The sequence below is a fragment of the Vollenhovia emeryi genome, unplaced genomic scaffold (genome assembly GCF_000949405.1).
Source record: "Vollenhovia emeryi isolate VEMERY1.0 unplaced genomic scaffold, V.emery_V1.0 DF939148.1, whole genome shotgun sequence".
Lineage (NCBI taxonomy): Eukaryota > Metazoa > Arthropoda > Insecta > Hymenoptera > Formicidae > Vollenhovia > Vollenhovia emeryi.
The window spans coordinates 1123385-1143281 of record NW_011967218.1 but is presented as its reverse complement, the minus strand read 5'-3'; the positions used below and the strand labels follow the sequence as shown (position 1 = coordinate 1143281).

The 19897-nt window shown below is 48.3% G+C and overlaps 1 protein-coding gene and 1 non-coding gene across 5 annotated transcripts in view; one reads left to right on the top strand and one right to left on the bottom strand.

Moving 5' to 3' along the window:
* The window catches only part of LOC105565929 (probable serine/threonine-protein kinase DDB_G0278901), an 86086-nt gene that overhangs the window by 38900 nt on the left and 27289 nt on the right, over nt 1-19897 (top strand). For 2 of the 4 annotated variants that reach the window (XR_001009237.1, XR_001009238.1), the window contains exon 1: nt 8585-8846. The exons of the other annotated variants lie outside the window; for them this stretch is intronic. The gene's annotated coding sequence lies outside the window, so the exon portion shown is untranslated. Of the gene's footprint in view, nt 1-8584; nt 8847-19897 lie in introns of those variants that run through there. 4 annotated transcript variants of the gene reach the window in all.
* On the bottom strand, nt 1929-2001 carry Trnaa-ggc. Its single transcript has one exon. It is a non-coding gene; the product is annotated as a tRNA-Ala (tRNA).

Sequence of the window (19897 nt, the reverse complement as noted above, 5' to 3'; positions counted from 1 at the left end):
ACAGGCGATTCTTAGGAGACGTAATGGCACCCCGGCTCTCTCGCAGGGGGAGAAAATGGGAGCGAGGATGTGTAAAAGGCAATTGCCTCTCTTCGCTTATGGTCCGACGTAGCCGGCGACTCGCATAACTTGGCCTGTACGAGCGGCGCGTCGCGCACCTTAATGCCTCGTGTGCATCATGCGTAGCGTTGCGTGCGTCCGCGCGACCCTGCCGGCGCGGCGGACGTGTTTACAAAACGGCAATTTCACAAGGATAATTATGAAATATGCGAAGACGACGGCGAAGACGACGACGACGACGACGACGACGACGACGGACGAGGACGTCCGCCGATTCTCTTCTTTTTACGCCGGCCCTAATCGCAATTAAATTCGCCGGTTTATCGCCGTCCGCAATCGCCGCGCCACTCACGGATGATGTATCGCGCATCGGCGAATGTACCGGCCCGTAAAGATTTCGCACCGCGAGTCGAGGAAATGGTTTTCCTCTAATTAAATGGAGATAACAAGTTGCGGGGCGAATGCGCGACCCGGCGGGGATCCCGGGACGAAACGTCTGTCGAGTGGGCACATTTGTGGAGGGTATTGACCCCAACATTCCTGGGGAAAGTGTAAAAATTATTTTCCACACAAAACATTTCTGTTATGTGTGAATACTTTCAGCATCTTTTTATTCGCGGTCTTTATATTCTTTTCTGTTGGACGAACCGCGCGCTTTTGCGAACGCACTCTCTTGCTCTACTCGAGAATTGCTCGGTCGTATAAGGGTACCCGTGATATCCTTTTAGCCCTACGTCCTACCTTCCGATTAATCTCAATTGCCGAAGATACGTATAGAAAAATGTCAGTCAACATAATGTCGCCTTGCAGTTTAATCTATTACAAATCGTTCGCGACCAATCTCAAACGATGTGCTGAAAAACGAGCGGAAAGAACCTTCCTGTAGTAGCAACTACAAGTCGATATAGCTCGCCGAGCTCGTTCCTTTTCTTTTCCTTTCCTATCGAAAGATCCGGCGGGGGAGAGGGGGGAGGGGAGCAGGAGCAGTCCTCTTAATTTCATTCCCTTCTTGGGCCGATACCCATTTAACCGCGCTCTCGTACATAATAATGTTGCACGTCGTTAAGTCCGACGTCTGTATGCGCTCGCGCACGCACATATGCACTCGCCAGATAAACCGTACGTACGCTCTTAATTACGGCGGAAACATTACAAAGTCGTCCCGCGCGCTGCTTGTCGGCCGTTAATAAAGGGCAATATCTCTCCCCGCGGGGAAAAAAAATACTGCCCGGCGCGAGGGAAGTCCCAGCGCGCCGATATCCGGTTCTACGCGGCGCGGTCGGTCGATGCAGATTGCAATTGGTAACGGCGGAATGGGCCTTTGATTAAGACAAGGCCGATCCCTGAGCCGAAACGAGCTTTCGCGACTTTTTTGCGCCGGTAGTTGTCGACTTTAACGCTCTAATGCGACCCGCCGTCAAATTGACCGTGGCCGAGGTGAAGCCGGGTTGCCACGGGTGAATTCATTTCACGAATTTATTAAGCTTCAAAGATCGCGAGAACAACGACGCGGGGGATTTACGTCACGTTACAGCGTGAAGATTGTTAAAGAAGAAACGTTCCGCGAAACAATCGTGTATTTGAGAGATGACAAAGCCCGTGTCAGACTACGGATTCAGATTAGATTGAAATTCGACCAATCCAGAGCAAGGCCCGGTTTCGCCAACGTTGTTCAAACTTTAAGCTTAGCTTATTTCGTTCTTTGTCTCTTTCTAATTGTTACCCTAGAAAGAAACAAACGTGAGTTAAACCAAGACTAAAATTAAGCAACGTTTGGTGAAACCGGGCCTAGAAGCTCTCTAATCTCAAGTTTAGCGAATTTTACTCGGGGAGGCAGGCACTTATTAATTTTCGGCGAGAAAAATAACGGGCTAGACCGGGATTCGAACCTGGGACCTTCCGCTCGCCAGGCGGACGCTCTATCGACTGAGCCATCCGGGCCCACATCTTTCGCGTGGACGGAATTCGGTATTGTAACGAAAAATCTTGGAATCACGGTAGAAGAAAACGTTACTGCTACTGGAGGTATACGGAAGAGCAAGGCCGCGGGAGGAAGCTGCGAAGTCGCACCCGCGCGCAGGCAGGTTGACTGGGTTTCTATTTACAGGCCGTGCGCAGGCTTAAATTATCGACGGTGTACCGGAGTGAACGCCCCCGTAATTACGTCGGCCGGCAATTAAGCGTCACTGTAAAACGCAATATTTCCGATTAACAAGGGGACGGCTCGTTATGAGATTCAGGGAACGAAATATTTATCGCGGCTCCCGCGGGAGGAACGTCCGGCGCGCAGGAGGTTCCAGCGTGTCCTTGCCAAAGGCTGGCGGCGCAAAACGCGACCGACGGGCAGGTTAATCATCATTAAGACGGAAACCCGGCTCTCTCCTACGGGCCACCCTCGGAGGATCCTGAGTAACGATTGCGGGAGCACGCGTCGCATTAAGGTCCGCGTAAATTCGCCAACTCGTCGAAATCGCCGCTTAATTTCGCGTTGCGAGGCAGTTCGCGTTTATCGAGGGAGTCTTAAATTGCACTTTTACCATTCTCGGAATAATGCAGGCGATATACCCGGCCACGCGGAGCCCCATCCGCCACGGCACGGCTCTCCGGCTCGCGGTGTAAATCGCCGTTGCCGTACGAAAGTGCAAACCGCGGTTGTCCCTCGGTTTTAAAGCACGCGATTTATTGCGAATCGCGTGAGTTCCGTTAACGGCGCAAAAGAGATTGCGTAAACTCAACTATAATTAAGCAGCCTCCCGACGTGGAGGCTTACTAATTTCCAGCTAATCGCGCGATTTGTAAGTATAAAAGCGTCGGCCGGCAAATAATCTGGCGATAAAGATGCCCATCCCTTTGCGATGGGGGAAAAAAAAAGAAGAATCGAGACCCTTTGTGACATCTGTTAATGGCACGAAGCAAAATTGCAATAAGTACGCGGTACTGCGAAGAAAGTAATTTCGTCGAGGGGCGTATCGCCGCGTTGTTAATTGCAGGCTCCCGTACGTTTTCGCGTTTGCCAACGAAAATAAAGAAAATAATATGGAAATTATCGCGGTGCGGGTCAATCATCATTAAAGGCAAAAACTCACCGGGGGCTTTCTTCACGCGACTACCCTGCGGACACTGAATAACGGTTGCACGAGAAGGTATCGCGAATCAACAATTCCCGTTAATTCGTGAATTCTGCGTCGGTATTCGTACACGCGGGGAGAATCGTCTCTTAAAGTTTGTCCTGAAAATCACGTAATCGTGCGACCACACGGCACTTGGAAGAATCTTATCAGACTTTTTTCAAATTGTACCATACTTTCTACCAGTAATTATACCTGGTAAACATTTTACTAGTAAAGTTTCAAAAACTCTTGTCTTCAGGGTAAATTTTCAAAGAAAATTCCCTCCGTGTATCCGTCAAGCGCGTCGTGCTTTAAAGAATGGTTTACAAATTAACGACTCAAATTTCCCTGCAATATCGCGGGCAAGAAATATTTTTAGTCGTTCTAAACTCCGATTTGACACAACTTTACTGGGACGTCGTTTTGCACCGGGGGGGCAATAAATAAATTGCTCCGTTTACGGTTTAGGCACGGACGAGCCATCACGCAGTCGTGACTAACATCCGGATAGTTCGTTCTGCAGTGTGTAACCGGGATAGGAGGAGCGGACTGTGTTACCGATATACAAAAAGGGGAGAACGGGAGAAAAAGACGTTTCGGCCGCAATTTATCACTGTTAGCCCACCCTCCAGGAGGAGCACTGCGCTCTGGTGATTTCATCGGCACGAGTTAAAAAAGTGGCATCGACGCTGACGAGTCAATTCATCTCTCGTTCCACTGACCTGAAACGTGGATGACGTCAGGCTACGATCGCGCGCGAGAGCGACGCCGGGCTTAGAATCCCCCGTGTGTACGAAGCGAGGAATCGTGAGCCCGTGAATCATGTCCATTCTGGGCTGAGAGATTCCGCAACAAAGCTTATAATTTTCTTTTGCAAGGTATGTTATATTCAACGCGAGATGATACTTGTCTCGCAGCCGACCGTTGACTTTCGTCGACCACCCGAGTATTAAAAAAAAATACTGCAATTTTAGGAAGCAATTATTTTCATGTGCTTAGAATGGATCGCGTACGATTTCAGCTTCAGCTTTAGACTCAGATTTTTAGACTCGCTTGAGGGGATTTAATTCAGTCATTAATTTACACGGAGAGAATTTTCTCGAAAAATTTATCCTGAAAATCATGTCTTCGAGGCGACGACATCTTGGCATTTCGAGGAACTTTGCTGAGAGTCTTTACTCTACCTTTCACTAGGACAATGTATACCTGCTGATTGTAAGTATAGTCACTAGTAAAATGTATGGCAAAATTTCGAAAAAGTCATCAAATTCCTCGAAGTGCTGATTACGTGATTTTTTCAATTCAAGCAGCACCTACACTCACTTCGGGAAATTAAGCTTCGTTCGCTCTAAGCTATGATAAGTTCATACTCAGCCGATGGTCTCTCGTAAAGATCGCTTCTCCAGGCTTCCGAGAAGCCCGCGTCCGCGGAGCCGTCGTCTCCGGTCCCGGAAACACGGAAATCAGTCGTGGAGCGCGTCAGGGTCGCGACGGAGAGTAAAGGGTTCGCAGGGGAAAGAAGGACGAGACGCGAGAGCGGTGGAGAGAGACGAGTCGCTCGCAGCCGCGCGTCGCAGCCTCGTCCGGCAGTTCGTCCCGCGGCGTCCGTATCGAATGCTAATTAAACGGGTGTCGACTGTATCAAAATACCTAACGGCCGCGCGGCAGCGAGGAGAGGCGAGTGCGGACCGATCGGCCGCGGAGCGAGTGCCGGGCCACGGTATAGTTTTCGGGGAGCCGTGGAGCCTAATGTATGCCAGTGGGCTAGCACGGTGGTCCCGCGGCACCGTGTGGGTGGTCCACGTCCTCCTGCCAAGGCACTCCCCTATGCTACGGGCACTGCTATGTGCACTATATACTCTCTCTCTCTCTCTCTTTCCTCCTTTCTGTCTCTCCTTCTCTCCCATTCTCTCTCCTCACTCTCCCTTTCTCTTGCCCTCCCGCATTTCCCTGCATTTCGCCCTCTCACTCTCGTCTTCCCGTTTGCCCCCTCGGCCCTCGCGCGGGGTGATACGCACGCGAGAAACGCTTTCTCCGTCCCTCTCCCTCTTTCTCCCGGCCGGACTTTCCGTTTCCCTCCTCGCGCCATGCGTCTCTTTCCTCGTTCGCTTCTCGTCACGTAAGTTCGCGCATTTAGTTACGCGTTCAAACACAGCCGGCTGTGTGGTAGCCGCCGCGAGATCCGTGTAAGAGACCGGGCCTCTTGATGCACCGTCGCGCTGTCATGAAGTCATGACCGATCTGTCAGTGCCTCCGTCTTGCTCGGGAGCGCTACGGAGCGTTAGGCGCGATCGCGTGGATCGTTTTTCGACGACCGCGAGAAGACCGAAGGCTACGACGACTCTCAACCTTCCCCGGTAACGTGGTGAGTCCCGTGCCTGCTCGACGTATCGGCTCGACCGTTTGCGGTTCATTCGACGAGCGTGTAAAAAAAAAGGAACGCTGTATAATGAAAGGATTACTTTTAATACCCGGGATTATCCGCGCGAAAACGCGTGGCGTCTCTCCTGCCTAAGGCGAAGTCCTACGCGTATCGTTTACCGCCCCGACAAAGTAGCGGTCTTCGCCGGAGCGAATAGCGTGTAACGCGCCAGCGTGCGTACTCACGTGCATCTTAAATCTCTCACTTTATCCACATTTCTCGCACACGTGCGTGGCACAGCACGCCGCATTAGCGGTCTCCTACGCGAGAGAAAATAACGCGAGCCTATTCGTATCCGAGGGATACGTGAATGCCGGTTTGTACAGGTCTTTATCCATTGATGCCCGGACCTCAGTTTCACTAGGATTCACATTTCCATAATCTTTATTTCCATCTGTACCTCGACGAGCTTCGGGCTGTAGTTCACGCGGCTTCTATAGAAATCTGTGGTAGCGCATACATACCGAGGGGGAAACCGCTGACCAAAATCTTGTACACCAATGCCCACTAATGACCACTTCGCGGAGCGAATGAGTCTAATTCAATGAATGGCAATTTGATCGTTTCCTCTCGCGAGTCTCAGTATTAAATGCCCCCGCGATTAAACGCCGGATAAACTTCACCCAGGCTTTCCTTAATAATTCACAGAAACCAAGCCAAGCGCTGTTGACAATTCAATATTTGCATTCCAAAAGGAACGACGCATAAACTGCAAATTTGCCAAACGATTTATGGATCATCCGCAGCTCGGGATGAGTAATGCGAAAGCGCGTAGCGGAGTGCGTGAAAGGCTGGTGGTAGAGAACAATACGTAAGCGCTTAAGACTGCCTCAAGTCGTAGACGTAAGGCAAGGCGGAGAAAAACTCAAGTCGTGATAGTCTATTGTATTCGACTTGAGTTTTTCTCTGCGTGAAGGGCTGATGGCAGGCAACAATCCGTAAGCGCTTAAGCCTGTCTTAAGTCGTAGACGTAAGGCAAGGCAGAGAAAAACTCAAGTCGTGTACAATAGACTTTCATGATTGAGCGCTTAAGCCTGTCTTAAGTCGTAGACGTAAGGCAAGGCAGAGAAAAACTCAAGTCGTATACAATAGACTTTCGCGACTTGGGTTTTTCCCTGCCTTGCCTTAGTACCCTGAGCAGAATAGCTGTCTTGCATTCTTAAGTCACAAGACCAGTTATTGTGCGTTACTTTAAGACGAAGGTTTAAAACACAAAACATTGTCTTAAGAGTACAAGACAGCCATTCTGCTCAGGTCAGTCTTACGTCTACGACTAGGACAGTCTTAAAGCGTTTACGGATCGTTCTCTGCCATCAGCCAGAATCATAAGCGTTAGGTCACGTACTGATCGTCCATATTGCTGGGCTTGCTTGCCAGCGGCGTACGACATACTTACTTACTACCTACCGATGCACACTCGCCGGTTCCAACCGGGCGTCCGGAGTGAGGGAAAGGAAGCATAGTAGGGAGAGGCGGAGACGAAGGTGGAGGCGCACACTCGCGCGCACGTGTGGTCGACGTTGTATCGCTCAATTGAGCGAAACGCTGCGAAACCGGTCCGCGGGTTTCGGACAGCCGGGGACGACAGCCGCGCGTCACGTCGTTGCCGCGACTTTGACTAATTCGCCGGCATTCGGGCCCCCAGTCCTCGTCTTATCCGGCGGGTAAATGGGATTGGGGGACGGGAGGGGAAAGGAGCGTCTAGGCTGAGATAATACGATGATGAGAGTAGCCGCGACCTGGCGAGTTAACGAAGCTATCTTAAGGGGAGAAATTACTCGGAACTCCCCGAGCCCCGGGATCGCCCGTCGTGGTCTCCTTCTCGTTTCCTTTGTATTTTATACCCTCGCTTCTCGTACGGCTTCGGAATTATTAACGTTTGAATACGCCAGATGGACGATTGATCCGTCGTAAGCGTCGCGGAGATGACCGATTTCGACACCGTTTTCATGGGGGCTCGTTTTAATCTCGATTATACGGCCCATTGTATTCGCGGTCCCTGAATCTTCATCGAGCGCCCGCGTGGGAAGAAGATCGCCAGTTATTATTGCGGAGGAATGGAAGTAATTTAAATTTAGTTATTCACGATTTTGTCGGTCGCCTCGCTATCTAGCCGCCCCCTTCACTTTCCTCGCACATAAATTATTAATGGGATTATTTGCCGCGTTATGAATCCCCGAATTATGCCGCGACGCGGCCCGATCGATTGTCTCAATCGACACGCGGCGAAACTCGCCGCGGTGCTTCGCGTGCATTAATTATGCCATGAATAATGCATGCGACCGGACTTATTTACAGTCGTTAAATAGTCTTCCGGAGCTGCCTCGAGCCTCCGCAGCGTTCATGCCGAGGCGAACGTTGATTTAGACATTTCGTGCCCACGGAACCGATACGATCCTCGGTTTGAGCAACGCGCGTCTCGAGTGTCTGGCCTATTAACGAGACGCCCGGGCGTCTTTCGTTATCCGCCAACACTGTGTACGTACATGATGCATACGTCGCGCAACATACCGTTAAATAGCTTTCATGGGACCTAATGAAAAGTCCCGAAAATAGCCTGCAGCGGGAGCGGGAGCTTAGGCCCGGCAATGAAAAATTGCCAGCGGAGACGTAAAGTGCGAAACGGTAAGAATAGTTTCGCGTGCGTAGGCAGATGATGAAGAGAAACGCACGCGTGAAGAAAGAAAGAGAGAAGGAGAGAGAGAGAGGGAACACAAAAGGGAAAGAAACGAGCGCGAAGAAGGAAGAGAGAGAGAGAGAGAGAGAGAGCCTGGTGGGCCGGGTTTTATTAATACGCTTGAGGACAAATTAGCCAGTTGATTGCACGATTTAATTATAACCGTCTCCCTCTCTTCCAGACCCCGCTGCCCATCTCGTTCCATCTCACGCGAGAAAGAGAGAGAGTGAGAGAGGGGGGGGGGGCAATAAATAGGAGAGAAAGAGACCACCGAAAGGAAAGAGATCGCCGAGACCCTGTCGTGCTGCAGTATTAAAACGTCGACTGCTTTATTAACGGAGCGCTCGGACACGCTCTTTCCTCTTTCTACGTGAGCGGGTGCGTGAACGCATAGTGTTGTCCTGCCACAAAGTGACAAAGCAGTCGGCGACGCCGGCTCGCGGACCTCCGGAGTAGATTGCCTAATTTTTAGAAGTGAACGTGCATCACGTCGCAGAGAGAGAGAGAGAGAGAGAATTACGTCGAATTGGAGCATGAAGACTCGCATTACTTTCTTTTGGAGGATACGCTTTGGACGGTATTCTGAGACTTGTATGAATTCAACCGCGATTTCTCCTTCCGAGCATTCATAAACGTGTATAGGCCGTTGTTTTGGATTAATTGAGATTAAAAGCCCGCAATTTTTTGAGTAATTTCAAGTTGTGTGCAATCGAAATTAGTTTCGAAGTGAAAACTCTATTTCCGACTAACCGCTGTTATTAATAGGATTTTGTCAAGGTGCGAGGCTCGTATTGACTAATTGCAAGTATGGAAATATTTGAAAATTTTAAGTGTTAATTAACACACCACCACACACGAGTTTAAAGCCCGCATCGGACTACGGATTGAGATTGAGATTAGATTGAAATTTGGACCGGAGTAAAATTCGCTAAACTTGAGATCAGTAAACTTCACTAACCGATTGATCAAATTTCACTCTGATCTCAATCTCAGTCCGTAGTCTGATACCGGCTTAACGCGTACAAATACTTGGCTTCGCGCATAAATACGCACACACGAGTTATACTATTAACAATTGACCGATCTTACCGAACCGTGAAAATTACATAATCATCCAAGAGGAAAAAAAAATCTCCCACAAAGACTGTTCCTACCTTGAAGGAAACGTCCCTCTGTTGAATCGATAATCAGGCTTGGCCAAACAAGGCGTGATTTCTAATACTCGCCTTCCGTGCGCGATGCATTATTTACTTTAAAGGGATACGAATTTATTTATCCTAAAGGTGACGAGTAAACCGCGTTGGAGTCGCTGTCCGCACCTCTCCGCCGTTCGTCGCGTACTTCGCGCCCGGTCCGAAATAGAATCCGTGTGTTCGGTCGTGTTTGGTCAGCCGAGAAAACATCGTGGAGGGCACTCGATGCACGAAAAGGTCCCACACAGAAATCTCTCGCGGGGAACGGGTCCGTCCGCCCTCGTCTTCATCCTTTTTCGAGACTATACATAGTCACTATTCATCGTTCGTATAACCCAGCCGACCTACCCGATGGGAAGCCGAGCCTCCTCGGTAATGAAGACGTTTCTCTAGGTTAGGGGAAGTTTGACGTTTTTATGGGTCAGCCTTGACTCCTCTTTTTTTATTTCGACTCTCCTTTCTCCTCCACGGATCTCGACCTTCCATCCACTCCGTCTTTTTCGTCTCCATTTCGCCTCTCCGTTCGCGTATTCCCCGAAGGACCCAGGCTAAGTCGACGCGACCCGTTATTGACGGGTCTATCATCTCACTAATTCCATAATAGAAGATTTTCGGTTTTACGGCGGATGTTAACGACCGTGCGAGAGCATCACAAGTGCGACGACCTTTCGCCGCGAGCAGTGCTCGGGAAACGCAACGGAAGCACTTGGTTTTTTAATTGCGCAAACGCCACTAGAGCAACGCTCTTTGTTAATGCATACAATTCTCCGAAAAAAAACTTAATTCCGATCAAATACTCAACTTTCGAACAAAGTGTTTTTACGGTATTAATAAAATATATAATAAACCACGTTAGATATGCTATAATTCAAATTGGATAAAAATATAGAAACCCGCCTGTCAACACCGGAAATCTTTGTACCTTACTTTTAGAATACTCTCGAGATCCACACCTCTTGTACGTCCACAAGAAAAAGCGGCCATTGATACCGTTTGTTGATGGCTCTTCATGGCGATCTACAAAGAAAAAACGGCGTGTCGATCTAATGTTTCTGTGTAAGGACATCGTAACCGCGAAAATCGAGACGGCCTTCGCCCTCGAAACGATCCACTTGGATCGCTCGATGACGGTGGTCCTCGAGATACAAAGCCTCGTCGCTTAAGCGACGTGTATTTTATTGACGTGGTGGTCCCTGAAATACTTCACCTTTCGTGGACAGGAGTTCGACGTTCCTCTGCTCGCTAACGCGATTCTCGTAAAGTCAAGCGAGCGAAATACTGGCCCGCGTGTCGGGCTTAAGTGAGGCTCACGCTTTATATACTCGCATAAACTACGCTTAGCATAGAAAATTAACGATAAAGGTACCTGCGTTGTATATTTATCACTTAGGGAAAAGGACACTCGATAGACATAAAATTTATGTAAACGCGTGTCGTACGTAACGTATGCTCCATGAAAAATTCATGATGCGTTATAAAGTCTCTCTTTATATTTCGTGATTAATCTTCAGCGAGCATCTTATTTGGACAACCTCTCAGAAGTCCGAGCTTCATTACGTGCTGCTACATTCATCCGACTTGAATATTTATTAACACTAATTTCTACACGGTCATCAGATCCACGAATCTGAGTGGACGTAATCGCTTTCGGAAGGGGGGAGAGAAAAAGAGAGAGAGAGAAAGGGAGAGAGAGAGAGACGCATTCCACGATCCAAGGTCCGTCGAATAGTTGCGAGCAATTAACGAGAAACGGGTGCGTTCTCTGCTACATTCGAATGAAAATCACATCTTTCGTCGCATCGCGAAACCCTCTGATCGAACCGCCAGTCGGGCGAATTAACGAAACGTTTTTCCCGCGTGCGCCGGCTCGATCGTCATAAAGTGAAACGAGCGCAACCCAGAGCGGCGCAGAGTTATCGCGCGCACTCGGCAAGTACTCGTATGTGCGCGCGTACGTGCCCGAGCATGAGGGCGTGCACCACCGCCGCGAGGAGCAAAGATAAATAGGCAGAGGTGCGGGGGGGGGAGGGGACTTAACTAAAATTTTGCAAAGCCGCTTGCATACTTCGCAACGGAAGCAGTTTTATGGAGATTGCATTCCTGCCGGTGGTGGCGAGGATGTTATTGAGAGGCACCGTGGACTCTCCTCTGAGAAAGCGCGTGGAGGCTCACCTCCACCTCGTCGCGGCTCGGTATTCGAGCGAAGCGTCCCGGGAGAGGCGGAGAGACAGAGAGAGGGAGAGAGAGAGAGAGAGAGAGAGAGAGAGAGTTCCTGGGCCTCGCACTCCGGAGTCCCGGAACGATCCTGAAGAGTTATCCGTCTGGTGCCGCGGAGCTCACTGACCCGTCGTACTCTTTCTCTTCGACGACAGCCCCGCGCTTTCGGGCTGACTTCATCCCGTCCCCCGCGCCCACCCCACGTGTATTACGAGGTACTTTGGGGCGTGGAGGCTTCCCTCCTCCGCACGCAGGATCTACGGGGGCCCTCGCGACCCCGACGTGTTCAGGTCGCCGCTGACCTCGCGGGTGGGGAGAAATTTATTTCGACGAGGTCGCCGAAGCCTGTCGTGCAACGACCCCGAGACGTCTTAACTTCGACACATTTGCGAACAACGTCGTCCACGGTGTCGTTGCGCCGTATCCATCCTCCTTCTTTCTCGCTTTCTTTCTTCGTCGCACGGTATATCACGATATACCACGAAACCCGCTTGGAAACGAGCCCGTTAACACTTGAAAGACGGTCTGGTTCAAAATGTCCCTTTTGAAATTTATTTCGGTTGGGTCGACGCAGCCTGTCGTCTCGTGACCCCGCAACATCTTAACTATCGTCATTTTCAAGTTGCACGATATCGTCCAACTCAATATATTTACCGCAATATATAATATTTCTGTTAAAAGAACTTGTACAAGGTATTTTAGGTACAGTCATATTTTTTTATATAAAAGTGTGCAGAAACAGAAGAATAAATAACTTTGGCATGACGATATTAAAATGTGGCTATGACAAAAATATTCGTAGCGTCAGGGAAGAGTAATTGCCCTGAAAATGCAAATTTAGCGATAACGGAGACCAGGCTTTTTATTAGCATCAACGATGATAAATCCTGCGACGAGATTTAGCTAACGAGTTCAAGAATTCTTGGGAATTACATGAACCAAATCACGAAGCTTCTAATGGCTCAGCTGAGTCCCGCGATGTACCCATAAAAGTCTCGGATGCTTCACTGTAGCAAATTCTTCGAGGCGCCCTGCGCCGGCAGGAACCGTAGACCCTGAAATTCCACGAGAATTCCAAGCACGACTGGTCACATGATACTTCGCTAATCCACCTCGTATCATGGTGTCATCGATGAAAAGAGATTACAGCCGCATGATTACCCGTCCTCTTTCGGCCCCTCGCTCTCCGTGTAAATTATTCGCCGCGCGAATTGCACAATAAAGATGGAAAGTTAACATTGTCGAGTATTACACGGGGAAAGAATTTTTACAACCCCCCGTTGGAGCCAACAATGTTCAAAGTGGCGGTTAACAATTATTATTCTAGATTGCTATTTATAGAAACTGTTATCGCTCCGAAATTATCGCGTATTAAATATGAAACTTGTCATTTTGTACACAGAGGACAGTCCTCTGTTATGAGATAGCGAAGTTTCTACTAAATTAAAAGGCGTCGTCTGTTGGTTCATGAATTTATTTCGAGTTAACTCTGTTTACGGAAAAATTGACCGTTAGATCGTGTAATCGCTGCGAAAAAGGATTTGCGGACTTGAATTTGGAGGTTGAAAACCTGCTATCTCACGGTAGAATCCTATCTCATACTGGAGGACTTTCCTCTATATTTACTTATTCCACTGCTAATTGTAAAAGTGACTTAAGACTACGGCGATCTTTTAACGTTCAAAGAGACTATAGCATACACATATGTTCCGCTTAAATTTAAAGGGAAAAAGTAGCAGTTACGATCAATTATAAAATTATACAGAGATTTAGCAAAGAAGTCAATTTAATCTCAACGTATCAATTCTATTAGATCGACTTAATCTTTCAATTAACAGTCGATGACGCGGTCTTCCGTAGGTCTCACCCGAGTTAAAGACCCAGCTAATGCGGATCTGAGAAGACGCGAACCAGGGGGGGAAGGGGAGGGGGCGGAATCGCGTTTGCCAGCTAGCATGCGTGTGGTACAAAACGGCGTGTGGCGTCGCGCATTTGTGCGTTCATGCGTATCTCTGCGTAACCGAGGCTGTTCCAAATTGAGCGTTGCGCCGCATATAGTCCGGTTCCGTTGACATGTAATGCCGCTTTATCGGGCAGGCAAAGTTACCATGTCGGAAATTACCGCGTGTCCCCGATCTTTCTGTTTGCTTAATTCATTTCTCTCTCGATAGAGCGTGCAATCACGTCCCTCTTTTCTCTCTTTTTTTTTGGGCTTCAGTCTATCATTACGGTGTCGCGTATGGGTATATTTATTCGCAACAAGCTGTCGGTGAGCTTTTTTCTGGGCATTCGACGTGATACGAGTGTAGATTCGCCGCACGTCAACCACCACGACCATTTAATATTAATGTTCGCTCGCCGGACGACAGTATCTGTCACGGCTTCCATCATATGCTACAAATACCTCGCCGGGTATCCGCGCGTCGGGAATTTCTCCGTCGTATACGTATCGCGCGGGTCGCCGCGAACGGACGTTTCCCTGAAAGTAAGAATTTCCCTGATACCCGCACGTTCGACGAGCGCATAGCCCGGGTTATACGACAGAGGCGCGCCGACAGTAAATTTGCGCGCGCGCCGCATATCTGTCTTCATCCGACTTTGAACGTCCCCTGACGGTTCGCCCTAGCTGGGCTTTCGTCACGCTGTTCTCTTTCTCCGTCTCCGTTTCCCTCATCATTATCGTCAACCCGGCCGTGCGGGCTCCTACGTCTCGCGGGGACCCCGCGTATATTAAATTCACCGTGGTCTCATATGAGCCACGAAATTAAGCGATTTCGCGGGACCACACGGGCGGGCCTCGACCCTGCGCGCGGTGTAACGCGCTTCAATTAAACGTACGCCCTGTCAGGGTTATTAATCACGAATTAATCCAGCGCGACAATGTGGAACATTTCTGTTTGATCAGTCGGATTTTGCGTCGGCAACAAATAAATCGGTCCACGTGGCAATCTATCTCGTATGGTTCGTTGATCCGGCGACGACCTTTCTCAGATTACACTCTCGATTATGAGCGCAGGCAGTCAGGCCGGAGTAGGCGGTATTGATCATAATTTCATCGCGTCGAGTGAGCTTTAGAATCAAGCCACTTAATCATTTCGTACTTTTCTTCCACGGTTACACTTTGAGAGGAAATCGAACGAACACGGCGGTGTAATCGTATTACATCAGTTAAAGCGCGCGCTCTCGCTTTAGCTACAACGTGGTGTCTTACGTAACGCGATCACTGATTTTATTTAATGACGGATGGTCGAGCGGCACTGCCAATCTAGACTTTCGATTTACGCCCGTTTTATTCGTCAGGAAACAATCTTGACGCGGGGCAGCCCAATGAAGGAAGTCGAGATGATGTGGAGGCTACCGTTTGGTTGGCTTCTTCTTATTCGGATAGCCCACAGTAGCCGGATTGTCAGATGTTATGGGCCTCGTTGCAGGGGACATCGTTTGATAGCGGTGGACCGGGCGCGGGGAAGGAAACGACCGCTGGATCGGTGTTGGTGGTCCACAGTGGCGACTCGAAACAATGAATTTACTTCATAAATCTCAATTCAGCCGGGGCCACCGCCCAATTAAACTTAATCTCACGACCACCGCGGTAGGGCCATTTGCCTAAGATGTATCTGAGTCGATGCGACGGGGACCCACATTTCGATGTGTTCATTAGAAACCTCCAGTTAAATTTAATAACCCCAGTATACGCGCCGTCGATGCATCACAAGTAATGTCGTAATCGCGCGGATGTATCTTTAAACGTGACACGTACGAGCCGTGTCTTTAAATTTGTCGTAAAAATTAAAGGAATTGCTGCGACAAAAAAGTAATGACTTGCGTAAAATAAAAGACAACGGGAGGGGGGGGGGGTGAAATGACCAGAGGCCCGACAATCGGCAGACAACGTTAGCGACGCCCAGATATCTGGAAGAACAGAGGACAGTAGTCTCAGAAGTTTGATCATTTACGCGAATAACGGCCACTCGGAAAGAGGATCGTTCCTGGAAACGAAATTCCCGGAGATGGCCTTGCGAATGCCGGCCGTGTATTCGCGAATCGTGGGATTCGAAGTCTTTTGCGCCACCCGTCGTCTTTTATTTCGTCCGCAAATGAGAAACATACCGATAACACGTGTTCGTATATTCCGCCCATCGGAACAAATTGCGATGTCTGGTCTTCTCGACAAACGCGTGCCAACCTCGGCGAGAATTGTGCATAGATGTTGGCCTTCGTTACCCAGAGACCCGCCTAACTTTTCGACAGAGAAATCTAAGTATGGAAATAATGTAGAGGTGACGCCCGTTTTATGTGTACACAATTAATTTGAATTTTGAGAGGCCAAAATTAACGAGCTGGTATATTGGATGTTTTCAAAAGTTATATTCTTAATTATTTACATTGGTGAACGTTTCGACTTTACTTAGTCTTTCTCAACACCACATTATCTAATCTGCTTAATGTAACTTGAATTAAATATGTACGAGTTTTCTTGTTGAATTATAAAATTGAATAAATAATTATAAATGGATTTTTCGTGAATAAATAAATTGTAAATAGATTTTTAAAAAATAAAATCGTCCGAAAGTAAAACATATAAATAGAGTAAAATTATAAATAGATTTGAATATATAAATTATAAATAGATCTTTTAAAAAAGTATAATCGTCCGAACGTAAAACATATAAATGATTGTCCCCCCTATTAATTATTGTCATTGAAGTAAAAAACATGAAGAAAGAGAGTACGTCCAGTCACTTAATTAAAACATCTACAATCTTAAGACGGAAAGTATGGGAGTTTTTAGAATGGAGGAATCCTCCTATTATTTTCAAATTTCAAATGCTCTCACAGATTTATGTAAAAGTACGTCGATTACTTTCACGGTTTCGAAATATTGATGTGATTGAATTAATCGTTTAATCGCAAGATGCGAATTTGTGACTCGGTTGGACAACACTTGCATTGTTCTCTATATGACTCTATTCGTAATAAATTCTTATGGCGAAAACAAGTTGTACGAAGCTTTTGTCGTCTTTTTCGGCTGCAAGCACACCGTTTACTCGTGCGTGCACCGGCCTGTCCCCGATGCATTTTATTGAAATTAATCTACTTCCAAGAAGGACAATGGCAGTGCGTTCACTGCAGACTCTCGTCATTATAAGTGGGCTATATGTAAATGAAAAATTTGACAGCAGCTTGAGGCTAGTACTACGGATAATTAATAGCTTAATTTCCATCTATCAGGAAGTCATTTCTCAAACGTTCTCCAACAACGTGCACCCTAACGGCAATGTAACGTGCGATTCTCGACCTGAAAGTAACACGAATTGACTCTAAAGATTCATTAAGGAGACAGGGGAGTTAGATTTTCTCGAACAATGAGCAAAAACACTTTGTCAAGTTCTAAAACTTTTTAATGTTAACATCTTACTTTAAATTGCGTTGTATGTCAACAGCGAGTAACTTGTTAATAAATTCCTTTTATAAATCAAAATTCGTAATTAATTGGCACAACTTATTTTCTATTTTAACGAAGTTTCAGCTACCAAAGTATCTTTGTATCTTTCATAATTTTTAATACCTCGTTTTACTTTACGAGGAGTCTCAAATGAATTATTAACGCGCGGTTACAAGATTCAATGGTTTCGTTCAACTAATGTGCAATCTTCGCTGTACTCGATAGCATATGAATTCAATTTCCGAGTGGACAATCGTCCCATACTTTTTATGCGCACAGCTCCTTCCTGTTAACGTGCCGAAATCTTTCGTAAATCTGGCGCTTGGCACGAGCCGGTACTTTTGGCAGGCCAGGAAATTAAGATGTATCGTCGAAATCTGGTGTGGCCAATTTGCATCCGCCGCAACGCCTACGCGCCTTTCCGCCTCCGCATCGGGGCCCGCCCGTCTGGGACCGAGCACACCCATTCGAAGTCCATTCGATTGTTCAACAAGTCCTTAAAAATCCGGACACCGTCTAACGAGTCTTATAAATACCGATACGCGTGTGCGTGCGGCGCAGGAGAAATCACATCTTGACATCGACAAGATGTCAGCATTGTAACGATATCATCAAATTACATGGATTCATTTTATTGTTTCCACAACGTCGAGTTGTATATGAATTATTATCGTTATATTTTATTCCTAGTTTCTGTTTGGGGAGCTCCATTGTCTCGAAGTCGTTCCTTAAAACAGATTGACACGTCAACTTCGGCTTGTACTTTTCTTCGGTAGGTATTATTTTATTTCCTGAATAGATGCGCGACTCTCTGTCGTCCGGTCGTAAAGAAAGTCATATCTCGAGTGTCGTGTCAGTTGGAAATCTCGATTCACCTCTTCCAATACGGCCAATTCGGAGCGTGTTTTTTTTTGTCTTTTTCTTTACGTCACGTACAAATACGTGCGACCGTATCGTCGCGCACGAGGCCGACCAGCGCGCGCGTGAATATCGCGATTAATATGGCGATCAACGCGATGCGTCGTGATGGATTTAAGAGCGGGACAAATTTAGGGGGACGCGTCCCACGTAATAGCACGACGGGAGGGCACGATTTTATTCTTATTCTTGCCCTGGCATCCCGTGGCCGATTGTCGCGTGACCACGCGTACCGTCGTACGAGCGCGTAGGAAAAAATTCCTCCGCACATAATGGCCGTCGATGATCGTAAAATCGGATCGTGAAAACAAGAGACGCCAACGATGCATGAAACGAATATTAAGTAGAAGAGTTTACAAGTTTACAATTACGACTGACAAATGCTCGACGTCATATCAATTCTGTTATCAATCCTGAAGCTTTTGCATCGCGATTCTGCCGTCTCCCCGTTGGATGTCCATCGAGAGACCATTAGCCAGAAACGCGGCGGTAATGGCAACGGTACGAACGGTGTGGACGAGCGAACGGACGGACGCGTCGCCGCAATTACCGCGAGACGAACGGCGATTAACCTTCATGAATACAATCTGGCGCAATTCGACGACGACAGAATGGTGGCGGCGGCGATCGAGTGGGTCGACTTTATGGCGCGGCCCATGCCCCACGTAACCATGCGTACGCGTGCGTGGCACATACACGCGTGTCCTTATACGTGGGCGCTGATACGCGCCGGCGAGCCCCCCCCCATACGTTATATTAACACATTAGCTCCGCTCGCGTGCCAAAACCCTGTAAGCTCGCAAGTAATAATAAGTAAGGGTCGTGTCTCCCTTTCGACATTCGCGAGACGAGCGCGCACGACGGGGAAAGAGAGAGGGAGGGAGGGAGGGAGAAAGGGTTGATGTACGTAGGTGGTCGAAATGGGCGGCGGGGACTGAGCGAGCGGGCGACGTGCGCCTCGCGTTCTCCATTTCACGTATTTGCCGTTCCGCGTCCTCTCGTTTCACGGAACGACACACGTCGACACGCGGTGCAGCCTTCGACTTCCAGGACTGTAGAAGCTGCCGTTCCTCGCCCCCTCTCGCCGCCGATACGCTCGCCGCCGGCCACATGTGGCGAATCGCATCGATGACTCGTTCGACGATCTCTCAAGGCTCACTTTCAGAATTCCCCGTACAACCCGGCGTCGCGAGGAGACGGAATCCGCGCGCACACGCACAATTCGTTTCGTATATATATCTCCCGTCATTCAATATCGCTGACGCGTGCAGCGTGTTTCGAATCGCAGCGAGAACTCTCGTCCCGATAATCTCAAGGCTTACTCGGAAAGACGATCGTTTTAGAGTCGCGAAGGTGATAGAAAGGCATCGCCTACCGGCGAAACGGCGTGTTTCGAATTGTAGAAGCAGACCGCGGTGATATCACCGTTTATTAGGAGAGAACGAGCGTTCGCGATTTATGAATAAATTCAGCTCGTCTTTCATCGCGGCTCGTCGCTGTTGCAACGCTTCGAATCGAGCGCAAAGGCGCTTCTCGGAACTCGCCTACCAAAACGTTATTCAAGCAGGATCTCACAATGAGAAGACCGATTGCTCGCACTTGTGCATTCGTCTCGACTTGGATCCCCCTCTCCCCCCCCCTCTTTCACTCGCACCAGATTTTCTCTCTTATCAAATCCGCTGAGTTTATCGTCAATTAGCTGAACAAAGTATCCATCCATACGCTATAACGCAAAACTGCGCGTGATCAAGAAAAGAAAGATGGAGAATCCAAGATCACCGGCCTACTCTCCCTGTCTCTCCCTGTCTCTCCCTGTCTCTCCCTGTCTCTCCGTGTCTCTCCGAGTCTCTCCCT